Source organism: Corvus brachyrhynchos, unplaced genomic scaffold, assembly GCF_000691975.1.
Source record: "Corvus brachyrhynchos isolate BGI_N302 unplaced genomic scaffold, ASM69197v1 scaffold148, whole genome shotgun sequence".
Taxonomy (NCBI): domain Eukaryota; kingdom Metazoa; phylum Chordata; class Aves; order Passeriformes; family Corvidae; genus Corvus; species Corvus brachyrhynchos.
Window position 1 is genome coordinate 2,874,208 of NW_008239785.1, and position 6,081 is coordinate 2,880,288.

Below are 6,081 nucleotides of genomic sequence, written 5' to 3' on the forward strand. Positions count from 1 at the left end.
AGGAGGGAGCTGTTAATGAAGCATCAGCAGCGAGCCAGGGGCAGGAGCTGGAGCCCATCCAGATGGCACCACTAATTCCCTGCATCCACTTTACACGCGTGTCCTCCCGGGAAGAGCTCGGCCGAGCGGCCGCTCTGCGCAGCGCTGGTCAGCTGCAGCCTCGCCCCCAGCCCCAGGGGGGGATTTGCCTGGGTTATTCCAGGCCTCCAAATCAGCTCATCCGAATTCCCTCTATGGATAGGGAATGACATCTTCCCTGCTGACCCATCGAGGGAAAATGGAGCCCCAGACTCTGCTTTTAACGGATGCATCAGCACTCCAATTGCTGCTCTCCTTCCAATCATCCCTGTTAGCATGGCTGGGAAGGGCCAGGAGGAAGGGAGAGAGGGAGCAATGGGAATGAAGGGATCAATAGGAACGGAGAGCAGAGCTGGCAGCGTGGGGAGCAGAGGTGCAGCAGCATGGCCCCGATGGCAGAGCGTGCTGTGGCTGTGCCAGCACTGCCCTGTCTGCTCCCAAGCTCCCAGAGCTTCCCCCATCCCCAGGCAACCCGGATATTCGTGTTTCCTGGCCTGGCAGATAAGGCGGCCTCGCCATTAATCAGGAGGCCTGGAGAATGGGATCAACGCGAGGCAGGCATGCTGCAGAGTTAATCTCCTTTACTCCCCGATGATGGATGGAGCTCATTGCAGACATTAATCAAGTCTGTGAGTGTGCACCAGGCAAAATGGATTAGACACTGTGCTGTTGGCAGAGGCACGTCCCGAGTCCCTGGGCAATCCTGGAGGAAGCCCGATGTGGTGGCAGTGCCAGTCGGGGCTGCAGCACAGCAGTGAGGTGCGGGTGACAGAGATTACAGCTGCCAGAGCCCCAGGAGTGCCTAGGTGTGTCCCCAGTTCTGCTCCACAGGCACTGGCTGTGCCTCTCCAGGGGCTCAGGGCTGTGAGGAGGGTTCTGGTCACAGGTGGATTGTGCTCATCCATGGAGCTGCTCTTCTGAACAACCTGCAGAAGGTCCTGGGATGGTTTCAGGGACATCCAAACATCTCCAGTTATGCAGCCCCCAGATCTGCCTGTTAGCCAGAGGAGATCCAGCTGCCTGTGAAGGGAAGCTCTGGTGGGAATGGAGAAGGAGCATCAGGCAGCAGAAACCACCTGTGAGGCTCAGGAAACTGTGGGAAAGGGCTGTCCTGGATAAGCAGGAATAGGACCCACTGTCACATCCCAGCCCTGGCCATGGCTCTGCAGAATCCCTTGTGAAAGGCTCTCTTCTGGTGCGAGATCCTGTTCCAGCTCTGACCTGTGCTGCTTTGGACATCACTTTGGACATCACGGATTCGAGGAGTGGCGTCTTGGAAGCAAAGCACGATGTTTTCAGGCAACATGAGAAAAACGTTCTTCATCTGCTTCAGACTGGTGTTGGAAGGACCAGCAGTGAGAACAACCCCAAATCCTCATCTTCCAAAGGGGGAGAAGTTCAGGCCCAAGGAAGCAGAGGGCAATGCCCTGGAAAGTTATGGACTGTTCCATTGCACAAATGTCACACCGCAGGGAGCAGGATATGGATTTCCAGCACAGCCACCCTGCAGCACCTGCTTCCCCCTCAGAAATGAGCAGCTCGGGGTATTCCCGGCGGGCAGCCCCGAGCCCCGATCCGTTGGAGCGATGCCGGTGGCCCACGCGCTCCCTGCTGCACGGCAGCTGGAGGTTGCAATATCCACTGACAGCCAACGAGTTGTGGTTTTCTGATGATTAATGACCCCTCCTTCCTCATGGGAGCCATTCAGCCTCCACGCAGCTGGATGATAACGGAGCCAGGGCGAAATTTGGGTGTTTCCAGAGAATAAGGCCCAGCGCAGGGAGTGCAGTGCTGCAGTTGCGCGTTGGGTTATTCCCCCCACGTCAGTCCTGGAAGGGGGCTCAGTTTCTGCAGGTAAATGTGCCTGACCTTCATTTCCAGGATGGATGCAAGTGGATGGGTGGAATCCAAGAGGTTTGTTAACAGACATTTTCTTTCCTCCCTCTGCCTTAAGTGCAAAGCCCAACTGACATCAAAGCAACAGAAAGTCTAATCCCGTTTTGAATCAGTGCAAGCACACGCAGCGAATGTTAAACAGGGAATCCGGCTGCAAAAAAGGGGAGGATTATCTTTAATTTCCTGAGTGAGGGACTAAGCAAGGGAGAAGGAGAGCAAAGAAAGGCACAAGACCAGAAAGAAGTGACTGTCAGCACAGGGAGGCTCGAGGAGGAGGAAGAGGAGGAAGGCAGGACAAGGAGGACAGTGCAAGCAGCAGCTCACGTGTGCCTGGAGAGGTGAGTCCGGCGGGAGCCAGGAACTGGCACGTGGGAAGGAGCCCCATGCCAGCACCTGCCCAAGTTCCCACAGGGATTCAGCATTTGGGTTTGCTGTGCCAGGGCAGGGGCTGGTGCAGGCTGCAGCTCCTGGCTTGCACGTGTTCGAGCCAGGCCTGTGGAGCTGCTTTTCAAGGGAGCTCGGAGCTGGACTGCCGTGGAATGATGTAGCGAAGGGTTGGTTACCTGATTACTTTTGGGGAGGAAACTATTTGTTGGAAAAGATACTACCTGAGCAGAGCTTCCTAGATCACCAAGCCCTGCTACCTGTCTGAGAGCTGACTCTGGGTGGGTTTCTGTAGCTCTTTGCCACCAGCAAGTCCCACCAGGTCTGCTAAGGGCAGTCACTGCTGCATTTCATACTAAGGCTGATGTTCAGCTTCACAGGGCATGAGTTCATGGAGCTGTGTCCGGGTTCTGGCTTGGGTCTGGGATGTATCCTGGCATTGAAGCCCTCCTGGTGGCAGTGGCCAGCTGCAGGCTGCACAGCTGTGCTCTGGCGTGACAGGAGATGTCTGGGGCCAAACCAGCCCAAACCCTTCTCTGCCAGAGCCTGGTCTCTGGGAGCTGTGATCCTCTTCCTCCTCGTGGGCAGTGCATCTCTCTCTTGATCAAGCCCCCTAATTCATCTCCTTGGACTGCTTCCAGCAGCACCTATTGCCAGGAGGGTGTGTGAGAGGCAATGGAGTAAATGCCTATGTAAGCACCTTTGCGTCCAGATCCTCCATCCTGCTCTCGCTTTGCCCTTGACACTGGTGCCAACGAGGTGGAGCGCTGAGCAGGGTGGGAAATGCCTGGCCTGGATGTAATGTGGGAGGAGATGGATGCCTGTACAGGAAAGGCTCCGTGGGGACAGGATGTGACTTCTGAGGATCAGGAATGAGACTGAGACTTGCTGGGCTGCTTAAGGACACGAGCAAAGCCCAGCAGTGGGGCACCCATCACCCCTCAGTGCTCAGGGAGCCAGGTGATGTGTGAATCAGTGTCAGGAGCTGCAGGAAGAGCTCCTGTGGGTGGCTTTAAATCTGGGCAATAACCTGCTTTCTGACCTGATTCAGTGCAGGAGAGGCTCTTCCTCGCCCTGCTTCATCCTCAGCCTGCACCCTCCTCCCTGCAGGACAGATCCCATGGTCCAACACAGCCTCTGCCATGGTGGTGCTGCCCTTGTGCAGGTGCCAGACATCAGCCCTGTCCTGACCCTGAACTGGGAGTGTCTGGGCAGTAGAGTCTGCACACCCATCCAGGGAATCGACCCTGTCTGCCATGGGCATCAAGCTGCCATTGCTCCCATGTTTGCCTGAGCCTCCTCCTGCCCAGGTGTGAGATGCAGCCCTGGGGTTGCAGCAAGTCTTTGGGTCGAGCTGGGCATGCTTTAAAAAGACAGCAGTGAAAGGAGAAGCCCGAGCCACAGCTGAAAGGGGGGATGTGTATTTCCACCCATCTGGTTCATAACATACTTAAAATGTTTTGGATGTCTGGTATGGGCCTTTGCAGACCTCCTACCCACTCAGTGGGGATTAAACAACCATGAATTTCCAAGTTTGGTTTTCATGGGTGAGATTTGGGAGTGGGAGTCTTGCACTCCAAGATTTGGAGCCGTGTCTGTCACAGCCCCACCTGGAGCTAGCACTGGCCATGGAGCTGCTGTGGATGTCACTGTGTGTATTGCTTCTGCCAGTGTGGCTGCTTCCCTGCCGGGGAATGCATCACTTTGAGTTTTACTCCATCTCAAAATAATGTCAGAGTAGAGAGGAGAGGTTTGCACAGCTGCAGGGACTGTGAGACAAGCCAGGATGAGCTGCAGCCACCCAAGAGATGGGCTAACCTAAAAAAACCGCTTTGAATTGTTGCATTGAATTGAAAACAAAAACAAAAACAAAAAAACAAAAACAAACCTCCTCCCCAATACTTTACAAGGAGACGATCGCTGTAGCAGGCACCTCTAGATGGCAACATCGACCTGAGGAGCTGCAAGCAGGAGCCGGGGCCCCGCAGAACGGAGCAGCCTGACCCGGCTGGAGCCCCCAGGCCCCTCACCCGAAGTGGGGAACACAAGTCAGTGCTGCCTTGGGCACCCTTCTGCAGGGGCTCAGGGCAGAGCTGGCCACGCAACTGTGCCTGCACCTTGAAACCCCCTAAACTCTAAAAGTTCTCGTCCTGGTGCATAGAAGGGGGCGAATTGTTAAAGGGCTTTCTCTGCAGTGAAAACTTCAGTGATGCTCTCAGCACCTGCTCTGCAGGCACGGGGGAATAAATGTCACGGGGGGTCTGCCAATTCTGCAAGGTGGGCACGGTTGAAGCCATTGGCAGCTCTTTGGGCTGGTGTCACCAACCAGCTGTTCAACCTTCAGGAGTGGATGGAAAACTGGGATTCATGGTGGGAAATGGGGGCCTGCTCCTTCCAGCTTCACTCCCTGCAGGCAGGGCCATAGGGGGAAGGCACTGGGCTTCGGGGCAATGTCAGGCCTGCCAATAGGTAGTCAAATGTTTGAAGACTGCACCAGAAATTTCTAGTAAATCCCTCCAGTGGCACCCTCCATTCACAAGGCTTGTGTGACACCAGAGATTAAAGTTTGAATTATCCAGCTTTAACCACACAAGTGTGGCTACAGCAGCACAACCTTTGGCTGGGGATGTCAGGGTGCTGTGCCCTGACTGTGATGTAACAGCGTGTGCTGGAGGTCGCTGGGGTGAAAAAGTCCTTCTCCTGCCTGAAATGGGGCACACATTTTGTACAAAGCAGGACCTGAGCTCCTCTTTTGCAAAGTGGGTTTAGTCTGTGCTCAGGGAGCTGCAAAGCTTAATTAAGATCCTTAAAAGGACAAAAGGTGCTACATAAATTCGGGGGATTATTATAAATGTCACTGAGCTTTACCAGCTCTGGAAAAACTCAGAGGAGGAATAACAAGACCTTTCACTTCACAGCCCTTTCTAGCAGGGCTACTTAGAGCTCTGTGCTTCAGCATAGCAGCCGTAAAATGTTGACATTTATAATTAGATGTGCATAATAATCTCTTTATTCCCAAACTGAAAAGACAGGGTGTGTCTGGAAACGTCAGTCCCTCCTCCTTGCCAAGGATCCCCCTCCTTGGGATTGCTCATGAAACCATCATTTGGTGAAATGTCTCGGGGCCTGGTTTGAAGAGGTGTGGGATCTTTGCAACTCCCCCAGGGAGCTGCAGGCTGGCCATTTAGTGAATAAAACCAAAGCTTCCGTGTGTTTTTAATCTGATTAGTTGATGATAATCCAGTGGTATCATGCAACAAAAACTGTCCAGCTTTATTAGGCAATCTCTTGTTTTAAAAGAACTGTGCTCGAGGGAACACTTGCCTCTGCTGTTTCTGCTGAAGATTGGCAGAAATGGGTGATTTTTGGTGGTTTTAGTGCTTTGTGAGAGCAGGATTAATTTGGGTCTTGGACAGCTGGGGATCGGTGGATTTTAGTCCCATGGGTGCCACCAGCGGCTTTATGCAGCCCCTCTGCCAAGGGGGCTGGGGGTGGAGGGGGCAAAGGGCTGACGGGGGAGGGCTGGGGCTGAAGGTGGGGGAGGGCTGGTTCCCAAACCACCGTGTTGCTCCTAAATCGATGATGGGGGATCTCCGTCCGGGGCCGGTCCTGTAGCACCGGACCGATCCCGGATCAAGCACGAGGTCGGTCCCTTACCGTGCCAGTCCCAGACCACCGGCTCGGCGCTGGATTGAGGAGGATGAAGGATTCCCAACGGAGCCG